Here is a 21,555-nt window from a genome sequence, read left to right as displayed (position 1 = left end):
AGTGGGATTAAGTTGCAAGCTAAACTAACCCTTTTCATTTCCTGGATCATCATTTTTACTTGAAAGAAAGATTGGTTCTCAGACTTGGGCATTTGGCTGATATTTTCTTGAAAATGGGTGAAATGTAGCTTGTCATCCTAAAGAAAACAACTGGTGGAACCTACTGCCAGTGATAAAATTTGAGCTTTCAAGCAGAAATTAGAGTTATAGATAACTTTTGTTTCTGTGAATTTGGAAGTGTCTTAATACTTAGACTTTTTAAAGAGTAAGAGTGGTGGTGATATTAACAAGTGGTTTTTAAAATTTTTTTTAGATATTGTACAGTATTTTTTTAGATATTGACATATGCCAGCATTTAAAAATTCTGCATTCTTGTTAACTTAAAGGAGTATTTTCCAAACAATCAATGCATTCTTTTACAAAAGTAAAAGATCGATCCAAAGTGCAAAATAGATCAAAGGATTTTATGTAACAGTATGAAAAGTTCATTATTTTGGCTTTAGATTCCACATTGTAACAAACCTTTTAAAAATATCACTTGTCAAGTTATGGTGTAGTATCAAAGAATAATATTGCTGATCATCTTAGAAGATCATTTTATCCAAATACATATTGTATGAAAAATTGTGTTTTCTTCATATGCTTCACCTAGGAGGTATTTGTGTGTGTGTGTGTGTGTGTGTGTGTGTGTGTGTTTTGCTGCAGATTGAATGCATTGAGCATGGTGTTGCCACTGAGTTGTATCCCCAGCCCCTTATACTTCAAACAAAGCACCTTGTTAATATGATTGAGTACAGAAGCAGATGAGAGTGCTGCGGCAGACATTAAAGAGATTTGTAGATGTGGCACACCAGTGTCTTTTTGTTACATTTTTTATGTTTTGAAAATCTATTTTCATTAAAATATGTTATTTATGGTAACATGTAATGGGCTTATTGCTGTTTTAAAATCAAAACATGTTTTACAATTTTCTTTTTTAAATTTTTTTATGTAGTAAGTACAGATATAACTTTAAGCCCTTTGAAAAGGTCATTAATTTTTAAGAGTAAAGGAGTCCAGAGACCCAAAAATTTGAGAACCTCTCTTCTAAATTCCAATTTTTATTATTTTGTCTCATTTGCATTATTCATGTCTAATTTTTTTTTTTTCTGTCTGAAGCTTTTCCCCCCTTTGGCTGAAACATTTGAAAGTATGTTGTATATATTGTGACCTAAATACTGTCATTCATAAATACTTCAGCATTCAGCAATCATATATTGTCTGATATTAGTTCATATTTAAATTACTCAGTTGTTCCATAAATGTTCTTCATAGTCTCCATTCCCTTTAGAATCCATTTTAATGGTCTCTTGTACATTTGATTGTCATGTCTCTTTTAATCTAGAGTAGAAGTCAGTAATTTTTTTTCTGTAATGAGCCAGAGAGTAAATATTTGCGGCATTGTGTCTCTTATGAGGGAAAGATAGCCATAGACAGTACATAAATGAATGGGTATGGCTGTATTCTAATAAAACTTAAGTTATCAGACCGTTGATCTACAATAGCCCTCTCAAACACTTTTTTTAAATGTGTATATGTGTCTTAATAACATTTCCTCTCTGAACAGAGTTCAAGCAGTTATAATGTCCCAGAAATTGATTATTTTCTCATGCTTAAATTTAGGATAAACTTATTTTTTTAAGAGCCTCATGCATTTTAGGCAGGCATTTTACCACTGAGCTACGCCTGCAACCTTATGATAAACATTTTAAGTAAGAAATAGTACATAGATGATGTTTGCATTTTCTTTGTTATATTGGAAAGATAAGCCTTTTCCATTATTACTATCAAGGATAAGTTTGATCTTTTCATTTTAAAGGTACCTACTCCCCTTTATAAGTTATCTGTGGGATGTCTTTGAGGCAATGTGAATTTCCTGTTCTCTAACCAAATGGTTTTAGCATCACTGTTAATCTTTGCCTGAATCAATTATGTTGATAGTTGTGATGAGATTTCTTAATAATGTGCTTAAGTAACAATAGGAATAATAAATTGTATTTTCAATATCCTCATGAGCTTAGAAAAGCCCTTTTCAGATATATTATATGCTCTAATTCTGTGGGTTAGTTTCCCATTGTAGACTTTGTCTGCATGAGGCTGAAAGATTGGGTCTGTTTGTGTTGTGCTGAACAGATGCTGGGTTCCATAATATGTTGTCTTTCTTTTCTGAGCTCAAGGCTGTTTTTAAAAAGGGGGAACCTGGCCTATCCTGGATTGGAAGTTCTTTTGTCCTTAGGTAGTTTTACTTGTTCCTTACCACTTTGTCAATATATCTTGTATTAATTATTCAATTTCTGGGTCCTATAGTATTCTATGCATCACTTTTGGTCTAATTATATGTTAAAGCTCATAGTAAAAGCCAATCAAGAAGTTACAGCTAGAAAAATACACTTAATAACATCTTAAGAGAAACATTTTCTTCTACCAACTTCTAATGAAAATTTTCAAACATGAAAAAGTTGATAGACTAGTTTAATATATCTTTCACCTGGATTCAATAATTGTTAACTGTTTGCCTTATACTTATGTAGCTATTAATGTCTGTATTTTTTGGGTAGCTCAGTGATAAGGGTACTTGCTTAGCATTTGTGAAGTCCTGCCAAAGGAAGGAAAAAAACCTTTTTTTTTTTCTTCCTGAACTATTTGATAAGCTGCAGATGTGTGACACTCTAGAATAAGGACTGTCTACTAATAACTACTTTATCATTATCATACCTTAGCAGTCCATATTTAAATGTCTCTAGATTTCTCTGGAGTAACTTTAATGGTTTTCATTTTTTGAGAGATTTCTCTGAGAACACAGCAATGGATGAGAGATTGATGTAATTGGACAGTTAAGTTCTCTGTGTGGTCTCTTGACATAAACCATAACTAACTACCTTTATATGGTGCCCTGCAGATAGCTGTAATTAATAGTCTTTCATTGGTGGGTAAAATAAGGTCACCAGACTGGGAGTGAAGGGAAGTCAGGGCTATGATCAAATATTGAACCTTTTAGAATATCAGTGATAAGGGCTGGGGGTATAGCTCAGTGATAGAGCACTTGTCTACCAGCATAGGGCCTGGGTTCCATCCCTAGCCCAGGAAGAAGAAAAACAAAATCGGTCAATGATGAGCAAAATATGTTGGAAAAAGTAAGAAATTAGGGTGACATCTAACTCAATGCCTGGCTCATGGTATGTTCTTAATGCATATTTGTTGACTTAAAAGTGTAACTGGAGGCATATTTTGGAAAAGGAAAGATTATTTCTGTCCTCGTTAGTTGAAAATTTATTTGGTGATTCCAGTGTATTTGGTCTGTTAGGTGCTGTAGGTATGTTAAAAAAAAAAAGAAATAGAAAATAATGTTCATGCTCTTAGAATACAGTATTAGCTAAGAAGAAACAATGTTTTTTGATGTTTATATATTGTCTTTTGCATGCCAGGTGTAGTCTAAGTACTGGAATACAGTGGTAAACAACACTGAAAAAATCCATGCCTTGTGGAGTTTATGTATTAGTTGCGAGAGATAAACAGTAAACATATCAACAAAATGATTTCTGCTAGAGGTGTTTATAAAATTAAAGTTTAATGCAGTTAGTAATGGAGAGGAGTGCAACTTTAGCCAATTATCAGATAAGGCATTCTGAGGAATGTGACTTGAATTACAAAGGGGTAATGGGAATTACAGCATGGGAAGATTTGGGGAGAGGTAGAGGAGGCAACAAATAGAAAGATCATAAGGTTGAGCTAGACTGTGAGGACCCAGGAGACTATAGTATGTGTGGAGCAGAGTGAGAGGCGTCAAAGTGGTAAAAAAATATGATAGGAGATGAAATAAGAGTGAAAGGCAATAACCAGATTTAGTAGGGTTCTTATTTTAAGTCATAGAAAGCCACTGAGGAATATAAATTTTATTCCATGAAATAGGTGATGATTTTAAGAAACTATTGATTTGGTGGACCCAGAAGATAACCCTCTTTTATCTTTTGCATGACTGGGTATAGAACCCAGGGGTGCTCTCCTACTGAGCCATATCTCCAGTCTTTTTTTTTTTTTTTAAAGGAGAGAGAGAGAGAGAGAGAGAGAGAGAGAGAGAGAGAGAGAGAGAGAGAGAGAGAATTTTTTAATATTTATTTTTTATTTTTTGGCAGACACAACATCTTTGTTTGTATGTGGTGTTGAGGATCCAACCCGGGCCGCACGCATGCCAGGCGAACACGCTACCACTTGAGCCACATCCTCAGCCTCATATCTCCAATCTTTAAAACATTTTTTTTTTTTTTTTTTTAGGGCTGGAGCTATATAGCTCAGTGGTAGAGCTTGCCTAACACATGTGAGGCATTGGGTTTGATCCTTAGCACCACATACAAATAAAAAAATAAAGGTATTGTGTCCATCTACAACTTAAAATATTATTATTATTATTTTTGAAATTTAGAGACAGGGTCTCCCTAAGTTCCTAAGTTGCGGGGCTGGGGATGTGGCTCAAGCGGTAGCGCGCTCGCCTAACATGCGTGCGGCCCGGGTTCGATCCTCAGCAGCACCACATACCAACAAAGATGTTGTGTCCGCCAAGAACTAAGAAAAAATAAATAAATGTTAAAATTCTCTCTCTCTCTCTCTGTCCCCCTCTCTCTCACTCTCTCTTTAAAAAAAAAAAAAAAAAAAAAGTTCCTAAGTTGCTCAGGCTGGCCTTGAACTTATGATCCGCTTGCCTCAGCCTCCTCAATACTGGAATTACAGGTATGTGCAATCACACCTTGATCCCTATTTCACTTTTTTTCTTCAACACATCTTATATTGAATAACCATTATATTCACAATAGTATACTGGTGAGAATACAAAGAAATGACAGTTCTTGCACCTTCAAGGAGTTTTGTGATGTAGTTAGAGTAACATGGCATAAACACATAAGAATAAATGTCTGTGAGTATAATGTATAGAAAAGGGGTTTATCTATAATTGTATATACTTATCTGCTAAATGAGAATGGGTATTCAACAAGGGAAATGTTAAGAAGCAGTGAGAATGGAAGGGTTCCACTGAAGAGAAGATAGCATTGAATTGTATTTTGGGTAGATTTGACAAGGTGGAGAAGGGCATTCTAGGCAGGGGAAATATCTGGACAGAGGTAGAACATGAAGGAATTGTCCTCAGGAAATAATGAGTAGATCAGTTTATCCAAGGTAGGAAAAAGATAATGGCCAGGGGGCTGAGGTTGTGGCTCAGTGGTAGAATGCTTGCCTAGCTTGTGTGAGAGGCACTGGGTTCGATTCTCAGCACACATATAAATTAATAAAAAAAAAAAGGTCCATCACAACAATAAAATATTATATATACTAAAAAAATAAATAAATTAAAAGATAATGGCCAGCATGTCAGGAATTGAGGGACAGACTAAAAAATCAGAGTTTAATCTGTAGTTGTAAGCACTCCTTGTTGTATATCTTGTTAGTCACTTGCATTCTAAATTTGTTTTCTTAGCTAATATTACTGCCTACTGTGTACACTTGAATTTTTGGGAACAGCCTGGTCCCTTGCAGATACAAAATCAAATTGTGATTTTGGCATATGGTTTGTTTGTTTGTTTATTTATTTATTTTAAAATATTTTTAGTTGTCAATGGATCTTTATTTATTTATATGTGGTGCTGAGGATCGAACCCAGTGCCTCACACATGCTAGGCAAGCACTCTCCCACTGAGCCCCAGCCCCAGCCCCAAGTTAGTTTTATTGATTTTATTTTTTTAGATACACACAGCAGAATGCATTACAATTCTTATACATATAGAGTACAATTTTTCATATTTTTGAGTATGTTCACGTCAATTCGTGCCTTTATACATGTACTTTTTTTGGTATTATAATTCTTATTATACATATATGCCACAATTTTTTTATATCTCTTGGCATATGGTGTGTGTGTGTTTGTGTGTGTGTGTATATGTATATATATAAATAAATAAATGTAACAAATGAAGTCAGGAGGAACTTTTAAGTGATTTTTATTTCAGTAGGCAAGTTTGATGGGATGGCGTTTGAATCACTAGTAGGAGCAGAATAGTTAGAGGATTTTATTGGTGAAAGATGAATTGGGGGATATATTGAATTATAAGAAGGCTATGTTAGCTGAGTACCTTAGCGCATGCCTGTAACTCCAGTGGCTCAGGAGGCTGAGACAGGAGATTCCCAAGTTCCAAGCTAGTCTCAGCAACTGAGACCCTGTCTCTAAATAAAATACAAAAAAAGGCTGAGGATGTGGCCCAGTGGTCGAGTACCCCTGAGTTCAATCCCCAGTATCAGAAAAGGAAAAAAAAAAAGAAGGCTAGGTTAATGTCAAAATGTGTTGTAAGATTCTGAAGCTCATTGACATTTATAATCTGGGTTTGATAGGGCAATGATTGTTCCAGGTTGGGACTAAAAATAAGAGAATGGGGGGCCTAAGATAAACATTTTTAAAATCTTGATCATTATTTAGAATACAACCACGTACCATAGACATAATCCTAGTGCTCCTGAACACTTTCTCTTTTACTTACCCCAATCCCACTGATTTTAAAAGATTTTGTTTCATACCAATTTCAGCAATGTTCAATGATAAATGTACTTTGTCATTAATTAGAACTGATGCCTACCTTTTATTTAAAATTGTAAAGAGCTTTTTTCCCCCTGTATTCTGCTTATTTATTTTTTAGCTTATGGAGGACCAAGCCCAACATATTTTTATGCTAATAATGGTTTTTGGCTTCTCCTAAGGACAAGAGCTTTTTAGCTGGAAGAAACCATTAAGAGCTGGGTATGGTGGTGCACATCTGTAATCCCAGTGATTTGGGAGGTTGAGGCAGAAGAATTCCAAGTTTGAACCCAGCCTCAGCAGCTCAGCAAGTCCCCGTCTCAAAATAAATAAATAAAAAGCCTGGGGAATGTAGCTCAGTGGTAAAGTGCCCCTATGTTCAATCCCCAGTACACACACACACACACACACACACACACACACACACACGCGCACAGAAAAAAGAAATCATCTGAAATATTTCTTAGCACTTGTTTTTTTTCCCCAAATTTGTTTAAAAAATTTTTTTTTGTAGTTGTATATGGACAGCATGCTTTATTTATTTTGAACCCAGTGCCTCACATGTGCTAGGCAACCACTCTGCCACTGAGCTACAGCCCCAGCTCTGATTTTTTTTTATTAATTTGAAGTAAATTTATTCATGTGGACATGGAAATTTTTGTTATTAAAGTGCTCATTTGATATATAGGTGAATTTAAACGTGTCCTTGGTATTCCTTGGTTTTATATGTCTGACAACTAATATTCCAAATGGATAAGTGCAATAGCATGAAAGGAATTATTATCCGGATACAGAGGAGCCCAGTCCATCACTTTTCCCTACAATATGGGGTGAGGCCATTGTTGTAATCCTTCTTAAAACAGTATATTATGGGAGGTATATATATATTCCAATTCTTTGCAGTGGAGAGAGAGCACTCACACATAAAAAGATTAATAATGGATAAGCTACATTTTTTTTTTTAAAGATATACTACCTGGAGTTTAAGATGTTTACCTCAATATTTAAGATACAGTGGAGCTTTTAATAATGCTGGTCTTATGGGTAAGGAAACATTATCAGACTTTTATTCTTTCATCAAGGTTCAGTTCACAATAATAATAACAGTTATTATTTTTGTACTGGGGATTGAATCCAGGGGTGCCTTACCACTGAGCTATCTTTCTATTCCTTTTAATTTTTTAGTGAGACAGTGTCTCCCTGAGTTGCCTAAGCTGGTCTGGAATTTGCAGTCCTCCTGCCTCAGCCTCTCCAGTAGCTGGGATTACAGTCAGGTACTGCCTAGTAATTGTTTTTGTATAACACTTTACAGTTGTGTTTTTTACAGGTGTTATCACATTTGAGCTTTAAGGTACTGTTGTTACATGGGGAAGCAAGTACATTTATCCCTATTTTAAGCTGAAATTAAAAGTTAATAACTCAAACTCAGATTTTACCTCACATCTACCTCTTTTTTAAAAAATGTCTTTATTTTGTTTTTATGTAGTGCTGAGAATCGAACCCAGTGCCTCACTTATGCTAGGTGAGCACGCTACCACTTGAGCCACACCCCCAGCCCACATCTACCTCTTAGTGTGCTAGACTATACTACCTTTTATAACTTCAGTTTCTTTATATCCAAATTTCCATAGTAATGAATTATGTTATGCCGAGTTTCATTTTAGAATAAACCCAATATCTTTAACTAAAAATGCCATATTTTCCGTTACTATTTACCATTCAGAAGTCATTGAATGAACTTATTATTTTTTAAAATAAAATTGGAACTGAAGAATTTAATCCTAAAAAGATCCTTGAATTAGAGTAAAATTATCCTGTTTAACTCATGGATTCAACAAACACTTATTAAATATCTTTTTTGTGCCAAGTTTAGTGCAGAGGGTGGAAGGTGGGGGAACCTTCGGAATCGAAGTATTAAAATGAAAAAGCAAGAATTTAAAGTCATGTAGATCTGAATTCAAATCCCAGCCCTGTTACTTAGTGGGAATCTCTTAGAGCTTCAATTTCCTGATCTTCAAAAGGTGGATAATAATGCCTGTCTCTTAGAATTGTTTTGAGGAATAGGATGATATATATCTATAGCACATACTATATAAGACATTACTTTTCATAGATGAATGAATATTCAAATATGAGAGTTAGCTGAGTTTTGACAGGAAGTGTTTGGCTGACAATAGTCTAAAGTGATTTTGGCTGTATGTTGTGTTCTGCTGCTGTTGAAACTTGCAGCTCTTATACTGGTGTTTCTCAATGATGCATTTGACTTCTCACATAGGAGAAGCCGAGTTATTCCTTTGGAGTATAAGTCTTTTGGAAACCTCTGCAGGCTAAACCATTAAACTAACTTCGTTGCAATTCAGTTGAGGGAAAATTGCACATTACCATAGAGTAGTGAAAATCAGGTGTCAGGGTACCTCTTTTTGGCTGGTACCTATATTCAGTTTCTTGAATGATGTAGCCGTCAAAAGCAAAATTAATGGTCACACATGGTGAAAAGTACTGCTGACCTTGAGTGAGACCAGTAAACTAAACAGGATGAAAGACTGAGAACTTTTCGTTTTCTGAAATGGTGCTATATTCATTTATAAATATTTTTAGAGCACTTATTGTATGCCAGGTGTTGTTGCGGATGCTAGGAATACAGTAGTAGTGGTGGGGAGGGATCTTTTATGGTAGAGTTGTATTCCAGTTAGGGAGGTAAATAAATGTAAGATAATGAGTTTCAAGAAACGCTAAGAACCATGTAGAGGAATAGAACAAGAGAACTGATGTCAAGTTAGAGAAGGGATGCTTATTTTTAAATAGAGTCTTATTTTAGATAGAACAATATAGAATACTTTTCTGAGATAACAAACAAACAGGACCCAAGAAAAGAAGCTAAAACAGGCACTGTGTTTAGTCACTATTTGGAAAGGTCTTTGTATGAGGAATAGATAGCTGACTTCCGAGGTTGCTTTAGGAAGAAGAAAGGGAGGATGACTACCTTGTTAAGTGATTGAAATCAGCCCATATTTATTCTAAAAACTGATTACTAAAGGGAAGGGAGTAGGTCTGGTACTGTTGAAAATCAACCTACATGCCATTTTCGGAACACAAACATTATATTATAGGCTATATTACTCCAGAAAATGTGTATTTTGGTGTCCAGGAAGCCTAATGATTTTTATCCCCTATAGTTTTTTAAAAAGTGAGGTTTTTTTTTTTTTTTTTTGAACCCAGGGACACTTAACCACCAAGCCACACTCCCAGCCTATCTATCTATCTATCTATCTATCTATCTATCTATCTATCTATCTGTCTATTTATATGTGGTGCAGAGAATAAAACTCAGTGCCTCACACATCTTAGGCAAGTGCTTTACCACTGAGCCACAATACCCTTTTTAATATATTTGGTTTTAGAGACAGGGTCCCACTGGGCTGCTTAGGGCCTCTCTAAGTTGCTGAGGCTGGCTTTGAACTTGTGGTCCTCCTACCTCAGGCTCCTGAGCTACTGGGATTACAGGCAAGTGTCACCATTGCCTGGCAAGTGTAGTCTTTTGTCTGCATCAGAATGCATGTGCAAATTTATTTGCTCCACCACAATAAATATCTTTTTAAGAATATTTGAGGATTGTATCTGTGAGTCTGCAATTTTAACAAGTACTCAGGTAGTTCTGTATGAAACACTGTATCCTCTATCTTAAGATGATGAGCAGCAGAAACCAATGAGAAGGCTATAGATTAATGTGCTATAGTAAAGAGCTTATCCACCTTTAACACTTTTTGGTTGTTGTTTTTTTCTGTTGAGCATTCTAGTTATTTATCTGTGATTGAGAGTTTACATTTTTTCATAGATCATTAAATCTCTAACATGCAAATACCTTAATGAAAGAGAAACATAGAAAATGAGGATTCAGAGAAAGTATATAATATATTTAGTAGTAGGCACAATGAATATTCAATTTGATTTTAAGGGAGGAGATTGAAACAATCAGCAATGGGACATTTAAACCATCTGTAGGTGATCAAAGGGGATCCTTAAAAAGCATCACAGACAACATTCTAGTACAACTGTTAAAGAAGAAAGGTGTGCACTGTTTACTGCCTTGTATGTGTGTGCATACGTGTAGGATGTGTAATGCTGGAGGTTTAACCCAGAGGTACTTCATCACTGAGCTACATCCCTAGCCCTTTTTTAAATTTTTTTTTTAAAGAGAGAGTGAGAGAGGAGAGAGAGAGAGAGAGAGAGAGAGAGAGAGAGAGAGAGAGAGAGAATTTTCAATATTTATTTTTTAGTTCTTGGCAGACACAACATCTTTGGTATGTGGTGCTGAGGATTGAACCCAGGCCGCACGCATGACAGGCGAGCGCGCTACCGCTTAAGCCACATCCCCAGCCCCCTTTTTTAAAATTTTGATTTTGAAATAGGGTCCTGCTAAATTGCCCAGGCTGACTTCCATCTTGCTATCCTCTTGCTTCAACCTCTTGAGTCTCTGGGATTATAGGCTTATACCTGGCTGAGTCAGTGGAATTACAGGCATGTACCTGTGCCTAGCTGTTTCCTACATTTTTAAGTTTAATGGTATCACTGTTATTGTCAGGTTGTGGGAAAACTACCAGCTAGGAATTCTTTCTGTTTAGAACCCTAGGATCCTGTCTTTAAGCCTGTGGCTCAAGACTTTTATAACTTGCCTTTTTGGATAATGCCAGGTGTACTGTTGACGTTGGACCTTTTAGAAGTTGAAAGGACTTTAGAGTAAATAAAAGTATATATACTTTCTACCATCAAAGAAACCAAGATTCAGAAAAATGAAATTATTTTCTCCAAGGCTTAATGTGAAATCAGATGATATGATTTCCTTTAATGGAGTCATCCATTTTTGTCATCTTTTAAGAATGTGTTCCTTTCTCTCAAAGAATGTTATCCTTCTGTTTAAGGATATTCATATCTTTCCATCCTAGTAGTTGGTTGTTTTTATTTTATCTGTTTAGTGATTGGAAGAACCCATTAAGGTGTGAGTGGTAATTTATGATTTTTAGTTTTTTTAAAAAAGTGATATTTAAGAGAAAATTAATGAAATTAAAACATATGGGGGAGTACTAACTGCTCCTGAATCATACCACAAAGTATTAGAAAAGAAGAGTTCACGAAGAGTTTCTTTAAAATTTTTTTTTTTTTTTTGGTTGTAGTTAGACATAATACCTTTATTTATTTATTTTATGTGGTGCTGAGGATCAAACCCACATGTGCTAGGCGAGTGCCCTGCTGTTTAGCCACAACACCAGTCCAAGAGTTGTTTTTTTTGGTTTGTTTGTTTGTTTGATACTGTATACTATATTCACTTTCTTTTGCTTGGTATTATTAACTATACTTACTTTCTTTTGTCCTTTCTTTCTTAGCCACTTGACTCCTGTAAACTTGATCTTGTGAAGAGGTGTGGTATGGTAGAAGATGCCCGAGTTAGGAGTCTAGGTCTAATTTGGCTTCAAGTCTCCATATCTTCTCTTTGGCACTTATTTACTGCATCTTTAAAATGAAAGATCAGCTGGGTGCAGTTCTGCACACCTGTAATCCTAGTCACTTGGGAGGCTGAGGCAGAAGGATCATAAATTCAAGGTCAGCCTGAGCAACTTAGCAAGACCCTTTCTCAGAATAAAAAAAGTTTGGGGATGTGGCTTAGTGGTTAAGCGCCCCTGGGTTCAATCCTGGGAGCCAAAATAAATAAGTAAATATAAATGAATGAATGAATGAAATCAAAAGGCTGGACTGGATGATTGCTCTCCAAAGATCTTTCCAACTCTGATATTCTGTGATTTCATGAATTCTAGGAAGGTTCTGACCCTTTGAAGGGTTGCAGTAGCATGCAGTTTTTGTTCTGTTGTGTAGTTAGATTCTGCACTGGAACTCATCACAGTACTTCTTGGGTGGTCTCATGTTTAAGTTTTTGTTTTTCTTTTTTTCCCCAGGAGAAATGTTTCTGAGAGCATAGACTTTATAGATAAATCAGTTTTTGTTTAGTTGTTTAAAAAGAGATGGTGAAATGTTTAAAAATAAGAGTGAGAGAAGATTACTTGAAACTTGGATCTGTAGGAAATAATTACTGTCCATCCCAAGTGACTATTCTAGATAAGAAATATCTTGTTGGAGGCTGGGGCTGTAGCTCAGTAGCAGAGTGCTTGCCAGGCATGCGTGAAGTACTGGGTTCGATCCTCAGCACCACATAAAAATAAATAAAATAAAGGCATTCTGTCCATGTACATCCACAAAAAAAGAAAAAATTAAAAAATCTTGTTGGGTCTGTATAGGGTGGTAACAGCATTGTGGCATTTTTCTGATACTATTGCAAAGAACAAATAAGTTCAAAGTCCATAGTTAATTTTTGCTTTGGTAAGAGGAGTACTGGCTCACTTATAGGCTTGAGAGCTGGGAGAGCTATGGAAAACAGTTTTCTAGCATCCTTAGAACTCTCACTTCTTAGTGGTATGATCTGAGTCCCTCTATCAACCCTACATGACTGGAAAATTGGCAATTCAAGCTTAACTTGTCTTAAATGATGAAAGTTTATTTCCCTTGAAAAAATAATTTCAACCCCAGGATACCCTAATGATTCTTGTAGGGTACGCAGGGCTATTTGGACATGTGTGTCTCCAGAGTAGGCTTAATGGCTGTGTTTTAAGGTGAAGAAACAAGCACAGTCTGGGTTTATACTGGAAGCCATTTGCCCTTATGCTGTATTCTAGGTGGGTGGGGCTCTTTCCATTCCTGCCTGAATGAAAAGCATTTAGCTGACTTCCTGATCATGCCCTATCTTGTCCTTCAATTTTTCTTTGCTGTAGCTCAGCTTTTCTTCTAGTGTGGTTCTATACAAGGCAGAAACCTTGTATATATATATATATGAAGCTCTTCATGTGTTTGTTTATCTGAAGGGAAACTTTAAATGCATAAGTTAGTAGTTTAGGTCTCTTGCTCAGTTCTCAGGGCAGATTAGGAGGAATAGTGGGGAATATAGGGAAGGTGTGGAGACTTGCATGTAATAAGATGCTCTAGGGCTGGGGATTTGGCTCAGTTGGTAGAGTGCTTGCCTTGCATGCACAAGGCCTGGGTTCAATCCCCAGCATTACAAAAAATAAAAATAAAAATAAAGAAAGCTTTTTGGGTTGGGGATGTGGCTCAAGCAGTAACGCGCTTGCCTGGCATGCGCGGGGCGCTGGGTTTGATCCTCAGCACCACATAAAAATAAAGATGTTGTGTCCACCGAAAACCGAAAAATAAATATTAAAAAATTCTCTCTCTCTCTCTCTCTTTAAAAAAATAGTTAATGACTATTTAATAGTTAATAGTAGGGTGGTGAAGAGATAATTAAAAAAAAAATGGGCTGGGGATGTGGCTCAAGCGGTAGCGCACTCGGGCCTGGCATGCGTGCGGCCAGGGTTCGATCCTCAGCACCACATACAAAGATGTTGTGTCTGCCGAAAACTAAAAAAAAAAAAAATAAATAAATATTAAAATTCTCTCTCTCTCTCTCTCTCTCAAAAAAAAAAGATACTCTAGATGAAGTATTTGAGGAAATAGAACTTTGGATTACTGACAGGGCATAAATACTTGAGGATTGCTCCTGTTTTGATAAATAGGTTATTTTTAGTTTTCAGAAAACTAAAAAAACATCAGCATATTGGAATCTCGCAGTCATGTTTGTAACTTAAACTAATCGGCTTAGGCTATGCCGGAAAAGTGTCAGATGGCATACTCATTTCCTCCAAACCCTTATACTGCATGGCTTTACTGCAGCAAACCTGTGGCTGGGCTTCAGGGCATTGTTAAAGGTAAGTAATGGGTGAAGGGGGTGAGCTACTGCTGGTTGAGATGCTGGCCTAAGGAGAGAGAACTTGAATGCTGGTTCTCTTGGGCTGTAGATGTCTGCTGTAGATGTAAGGTGGTACTTAAATTCAGAGTGTTTGACTTAATGGCACTCCAGGTATGACTGGGTGAAACTGCCTTAGATCCTTATTTGCTATTTTTTCAATTTACTTGACATTCTCTACACATCTCTTCTGGTTTTTGTCCTGGATATTTTGTTTGCTATAGTAGTTTTCTTTTTTTTTTAAAAAAAATGTTTTTTAATATATATTTTTAGTTGTAGTTGGACACTGTACCTTTATTTTATTTATTTATATGTGGTGCTGAGGATTGAACCCAGCGCCTTGAACATGCTAGGTGAACACTCTACTGCTGAGCCACAACCCTAGCCCCGCCATAGTAGTTTTTGATGGATTTAAAGTTCTCAGTTATCATTCACACAGCACACCCTTATTGAGTGCCCACTCATATGTGTGCCTGGCTCTATTGCAAGTGTTCAGTGTCCTTTGGTGTTGTTTCTTAGAGATTATAAATTTTATGTTATTTTGTTAGTCATTTAAAGTATTTTAATTTTAAAATTTGTTTTTATGTGGTGCTGAGGATTGAACCCAGGGCCTTGCATGTGCTAGGCAAGCGCTCTACTGCTGAGCCACAACCCCAGCCCTGACTTTAGCTATTGAAGGGTTTAGAATGGCCACACTGAATCAGCTGTGCATAACTAACCACCTAAGTGCTCAGGGGCTATTTGATCAGTAGGGTTGACATCTTCCTGCTAGAGCATGTTTTGCTTTAAGTTGTTTAGCTTTTTACACAAAGGTGTAAGCCAGCAGTTTATTACTATGGCTGTTTTCAGTGTTGGGAAGTTTTCTTCTTGGGCTGACCTTATTTTTTATGTAAAACATAATAAAAAATAGTTTACATAAATGATCTTCATGGGGATAGGGAAAATTTAAGAGAGTTTAGTAAAACAATAGCAGCTTGGTGGACTGATTCAGCTCATTTGGAGAGGCCAGGGACATGGAAGTATTGATCCTTTCCTATCTCTTCTGGGCACCGAAGAAAGAATACAAGTGAAAGCCCTTCTTCACTTGCTGTAGCTTGCAACAAATTATTTAAACTTTGAGCCTCAGTTTCCTCACATAAAATAGATTTGATAATCCCATTTTAGGAGGGTTGTTGTGAGCATTGAGTATGGGTATGAAAATACTTTGAGCTAAGATACTGTGTTAGCATTAGATACTTATGTGATATATTATTATTATGAGGTAATATGTAAACATTAGATACTAGGATATTTCTTCCTCCTCCTTTTCCCCTCCACCATTAACTCCTCCTCCTTTATTGTTTGCAGTACTGGGTATTGAATCCAGGAGCAACATTCCCAGCCCTTATTGTTTTGTTTTTATTTTGAGAAAGGATCTCACCACCAGGTTGGCCTTGAATTCCTGGACTAAAGTGATTCTCTTTCCTCAGCTTTTTGAGTCGCTAGGAGGTATATTATTCAGGGAATAAGAGGTATGGACTTCTGAAGTCCCTGTCTGTACATCTTCTAGGGACCCTGAATTTCCAATGATTCTGGACATTCTAGAATCTGGACTACTTTTACTGGGTGTTATTAAGGAAAATAATATTATTTAATGTTATTTGAAAGGATGTACATTTAGAAGATGAATTATTCCTCTATGTTAAGTACAAGCACACATAATTTTCATCAATTTAGTCATTGAACATTTACAGACAGAACCCTAGCCTTTTAGGAGCTCAAGGTTTGGTGCTGGAGTTAAACAGGTAGACAATTATAATACAAAATGATAAGTGCTATGCTAGTAAACCCTAGGGTCTGTTGAAAGGACTTGTTCCTACTTGATTCCTCTCAACTGCCTCTTCAGATGTTGTTTAAAAGCTGTTAGAGATCCCAGTGAAGCCTGGTGAAATGGGGCAATTTGCCCAAGTTCGCACAATAGTTAGTCATTTACAAAGCTGGAGCTAATATCAGAGCTGTGCTACCAGTTGGCACTTTCACCCATGTTCTTAGTTTGATCAGCACTAACTTTTGTCTTTTCTCCTCAGCCTGGATCTTTACTTTTTTCAAGTGTTTTCCTGTCTCCTGCTCTGCCCTGTTGTCTTTTAGCTTCTGTTCTTATACCTTTCTTCTATAAGAGGAAGAACCTTCCATTCTTATAATAGTAACCTCATAGTTACTATTGCATTGGAAATAGGAAGAACATAAATTAAATTTGAGTTTGTTAAGGTAGAAGAATGGTTTTTAGTATTGACTACACATTAGAATGCTTACAGAACTTTTCACTAAATACTGATATCCAAAATTTTGATTTTTATTCTCATATTTGTTTGCTCATGACTGATATACAGAAATTATTCAATGAATTTTTTTTCCCCTGGGACCTGAACCCAGGGTGCTTTATCATTGAGCTACACATTCCCCAGTCCTTTTTTTGGTGTGTGTGTGTGGGGGGGTGCGGGTACTGGGGGTTGAACTCGGGGGTACTGCAACACTGAGCCACATCCCCAGCTCTATTTTGTATTTTATTTAGAGACAGGGTCTCACTGAGTTGCTTAGCACTTTTCTTTTGCTGAGGCTGGCTTTGAAATCATGATCCTCGGCCTCCTGAGCTGCTAGGATTACAGGTGTGCGCCACCGTACCAGGCTTCCCAGTCCTTTTTATTTTTCATTTTGAGACAGAGTGTTGATAAGTTGCCTAGCTGGACTTGAACTTTGCGATCCTCCTACCTCAGGCTCCCTAGTCTCTGGGATTACAGGCCAAAGTCATTGTACCTAACTAGCTCTCAATGCGCACACGCACATACACACACACACACACATACACACACACGCACACAGAGTTATGTAAAGATTACTCAAAAGATGAAAGATCACTAGAGTAGAGGGAAAGGAAGAGGGAGAGGGAGAATGAAGAGAAAGGGGAAGCACTGGGGACTCAATTATAGCAAATTATATTCCACGCTTGTATAATTATGTCAAAATGAACTCTGATATTATATGATGGAAATGAACTAATTAAAAAAAAAAGAGAGAGAGAGACAACCCATATGGAGGTATGTAACAGATTAAGACAGAACATTTTCAGACTTCTAGAAAGCTCCCTTGCTACTCTTTCTCATCCATACTGGCTACCCAAGTAGCTATTTTTTTTGGTTGTAGATAGACACAATATGTTTATTTTATTTATTTATTTTTATGTGGTGCTGAGGATTGAACCCAGTGCCTTACACATGCTAGGCAAACGCTCTACTGCTGAGCCACAACCCCAGCCCCCACCTACCCTGTTTTTATTAACTACTTTTGTCTATTCTTGAATTTCGTATAGAGCCAAGACAGTATGTACTGTATGTACTGTCTTGGTTTTGGCTTTTTTTTTTGTTGTTCAATATCTTATTAGACATTCATATATGTTATGTGTAGCAATATATAATATTACATTGTGTCTGAACCACAGTTACATATTAATTCAGTTGATGGACATTTGGGATCTTATCAGTTTGGGCTATATGAGAAGATGCTATGAGCATCTTTTATTGTTTTACATGTCTTGTGAACTTACACACTCATTTCTCTTGAGTATATACTAAGGAATAGGATTGCTGGGTCATGTGTTCAGCTTTGGTAGATATTACCAAACAGTTTGTATTAAATATTGGCATTAGCATTAAACATATTCTAAATTATAAAGAATCTTAAAAATACTCTAAATTAGGGAGGCTAATAAAAATGAACCTGGGGCTGTGGACATAGCTCAGCTTGTAGAATGCACCCCCCCCCCAAAAAAAAATCTTGTACATATTTAGATTTAGTAGTTTTAAAGATTTTACCACGTCATGTGTTCCTTTTTTGTTTGTTTTTCGAGGCATTTTAAAGAAAATCCTAGATATTATGTCATTTTAGTCTACATACTTCCATGTGTATCATTCATTATGGACATTTTCTCACATAACCATAATGCCATTATTTATAAAATTAACAAATCTTTAACAACACTTAATTCCTAGTTCATAATAATTTTTTCTTGACTATCAAAAATATCCTCATAGTTTGTTAGAATAAGAATCCAACAAAACCCCACATGGTATAGTACCTTGATATTTTTCCCTAAGTTTCATCTAGAGCAACTCCTCTTCTGCTGCTCCCTCCTTTATTTTAATTATTTGTATGTGGTGCTGAGGATCGAACCCAGTGCCTCACATGTGTGAGGCAAGTGCTTTGCCACTGAGCCTCAGTCCTAGCCCTGCCTCCCTCCTTTTTGATGTCATTGACTTGCTGCAGAAATTGGCTTACTTGTCAGATGGTGATGTTTGAAAGCTCCCCAGGTTTCCCTGATATTTAGCCTGAGATAGGATAAATAGGAATGTATATTTCAGGACTTTCTTTTTTTTGAGACAAAGGCTTGTCTTTCTTTGTTGCCAAGGCTAGAGTCCTGATCTCAAGCAGTTGCCTCCTGAATAGCTGAGATTACAGATAACTTGCCACCTTGCCTGTCCAGCCCATTGTTAAAAAGAGGGTAAGGCGTAGTATAGGATATAAATATTGTATATGTAATTAAAGCTATCATGACAGATTAGAGCATAAACATCTTTTATGGTAGAAGTGGGAGGTGGCAGTAGAAATGGTAAGATACTCCAAGAAAGAGTGAGAACTAAGGCACTAGGTTCCCATTTGTCTCTCCATTAATTTCTCTTTTAAGAATTAGACTTTGAAGAGAAAAAGCAGATATAATTTCTTTCTTCTAAAGGTTCTTTTCTTGTATAGACCATAAGATCTTTTTAATTAGCTGAAACAAAACTGAGCTTTGAAAAATAGGTCATTCACAACAATCTAGATATTTATGACTTATGAGAGGAAACTTTAAGGGATTAAGAAATTAAGTTTGTCTACAGAGTAGGGAGGAAATGTTAAAATACTTATGCACAGGCTGGGGTTGTTGCTCAGTGGAAGAGTGTCTGTCTAGCATGTGTGAGGCACTGGGTTTGATTCTCAGCACCACATACAAATAAAATAAAGGCCCATCAACAACTAAAAAATATTCTAAAAAATACTTATGCAGGCAGGAGATTATCATGTCCTAAGACAGATGAGAAATAAAGTAAAACCAGTGATAGCTTTCTATAGTAGGAGACCTTAGAGTGATTTCTCCTAGTTTGTGCCAAGCACTTTGTAGCAATTGGCTATTGTACACTCTGTTCTCTTTACCTACTGGGGTCAAATTCTACTTTCTTTTTTTTGGGGGGTGGGTACTGGGGCACTTGACCATTGAGCCACATTCCCACATTCTTATTTTAACCCATCAGATTTAAGTACTTCACAGTTTTTATGGAAAAGTGATGTTGGTCACTAGCATAGACTGAAGTGATATATGCAGTCAGGAAACCTGGGAAAGGATAGTATTTATGCTTTGGCTTTGAGGTACTGTGGAATCATAGGTTGTCAGTTCTAGAAGGGCCCTTGAGTTCTTGGATTTTACCCAGCCTGCCCCACTTGCATTCTTCTTCTTCTTCTTCTTCTTCTTCTTCTTCTTCTTCTTCTTCTTCTTCTTCTTCTTCTACTACTACTACTACTACTACTACTACTACCACTACCACTACTACTACTACTACTACTACTTCCTCTTCCCCTTCCTCCTCCTCTTCTTCCTCCTCCTCTTTTTCTTCCTCTTCTTCCTCCTCCTCTTCCTCTTCTTCCTCCTCCTCTTCTTCCTCTTCCTCCTCCTCCTTCTTCTTTCTTCCTTCTTTCTTCTTCCTTCTTCTTTCTTTTTCCTTCTTCCAGGTATTAAACCCAAAGGTGCTTAACCACTGAGCCATGTCCTCAGCCCTTTTTTATATTTTATTTAGAGACAGGATCTCGCTGAGTTGCGAAAGCTGGCTTTCATCTCGAGTTCCTGCTTCAGCCTTCTGAGCTTCTGCGATTACAGGTGTGCACCACCACACCCATCCACATTCTACTTTTTTTTTTTTTTTTGGGTATTGGGGAACTTGACCACTGAGCCACATTCCCAGCCGTATTTTGTATTTTATTTAGAGACAGGATCTCATTGAGTTGCTTAGTGCCTCACTTTTGCTGAGGCTGGCTTTGAACTTGTGATCCTCCTACCTTAGCCTCCCGAGCCTCTGGGATTACAGGCATGTGCCACTGTGCCTGGCCCACATTATACTTCTTAATTAACTTTCATTTACCTATTTTCAACAATTATGAACATATGATCAATATTGTTTTTTATACACCTGTCCACTTAATCCCCATTCCATTCTTCCTTCCTACCCACCTCGTGCCTGCTAAGCAGTGCACTGAGCACATCCCCAGGCCTCATCTTGTATTTTCAAGCAAATTCCAAATATCATATAATTATATCTGTTTGTTATATATGTATATACATGTTTTATACATATACTTTTTTTTTTTTGTACCAGGGATTGAAACTGGGGGCTTTTCTTTTTAAAAAACATACAGAAGGGGTATTCGTTATCTGTTATGTGGCAAAATTTAGCAGCATAAAATAATATACATGATATCATAGCTTCTGTGGATTCAGAACCTGGGCATGGTTAACTGTGTCCTCTGCTTCAGAGTCTCACACAAGACTGCAGTCAAAGTGTCAGCCAGGATCAGTCTTCTCAGGGTATGACTGGGGAAGGACAGGTACCTGTGGTACCACAGATAAAAAAGAAAGAAAATTACTAAAGTAAAGTCAAGTCACTTCTAAGATCAGGATACAAAAAAAATATTTCTTTCTTACTAATGTGGGCTTGTGCACACTCATGTACTTGCTCTCAGTCTCCCTCTTTTGCTCTTTTTATTTCTTCCTTGCTTTGATGAAGCCATTTGCTATGCTAAAGAACTCTCACGCCAAGCAACTGATTGATGGTGGCCTTAGTCTACCAACCAGCAAGGAACTGAAACCTCAGTTCAACTGCTAGAGAAGACTAATTGAATCCTGCTAACAATCACTGAGTGAACTTGGAAACAGGTCCTATCCTTCCCCAGTCAATACCTAAGAAGACTGCAATCCTGGCTGACACTATAAAAAGGAAAGATGACAAAGTTGGAGAGAACCTACAGATAAAAAGATTCTTTAAAAGTGTATCAACCA

The 21,555-nt window shown here is 36.8% G+C and overlaps 1 protein-coding gene across 19 annotated transcripts in view; it reads left to right on the top strand.

Annotated features, from left to right (window-relative positions):
• Luzp1 (leucine zipper protein 1) overlaps positions 1–21,555 on the top strand; it is a 93,749-nt gene that overhangs the window by 27,983 nt on the left and 44,211 nt on the right. For 6 of the 19 annotated variants that reach the window (XM_078025571.1, XM_078025575.1, XM_078025567.1 and 3 more), the window contains one exon: positions 7,781–7,869. The exons of 10 other annotated variants lie outside the window; for them this stretch is intronic. The gene's annotated coding sequence lies outside the window, so the exon portion shown is untranslated. Of the gene's footprint in view, positions 1–4,743; positions 4,765–7,780; positions 7,870–20,357; positions 20,380–21,555 lie in introns of those variants that run through there. 3 more of the 19 variants (XM_078025581.1, XM_078025582.1, XM_078025569.1) reach the window with 2 other exon arrangements.

This window comes from Ictidomys tridecemlineatus, chromosome 11, assembly GCF_052094955.1.
Source record: "Ictidomys tridecemlineatus isolate mIctTri1 chromosome 11, mIctTri1.hap1, whole genome shotgun sequence".
Taxonomy (NCBI): domain Eukaryota; kingdom Metazoa; phylum Chordata; class Mammalia; order Rodentia; family Sciuridae; genus Ictidomys; species Ictidomys tridecemlineatus.
The sequence above is the reverse complement of the archived record's forward strand: the minus strand, read 5'-3'. Positions and strand labels throughout refer to the sequence as shown.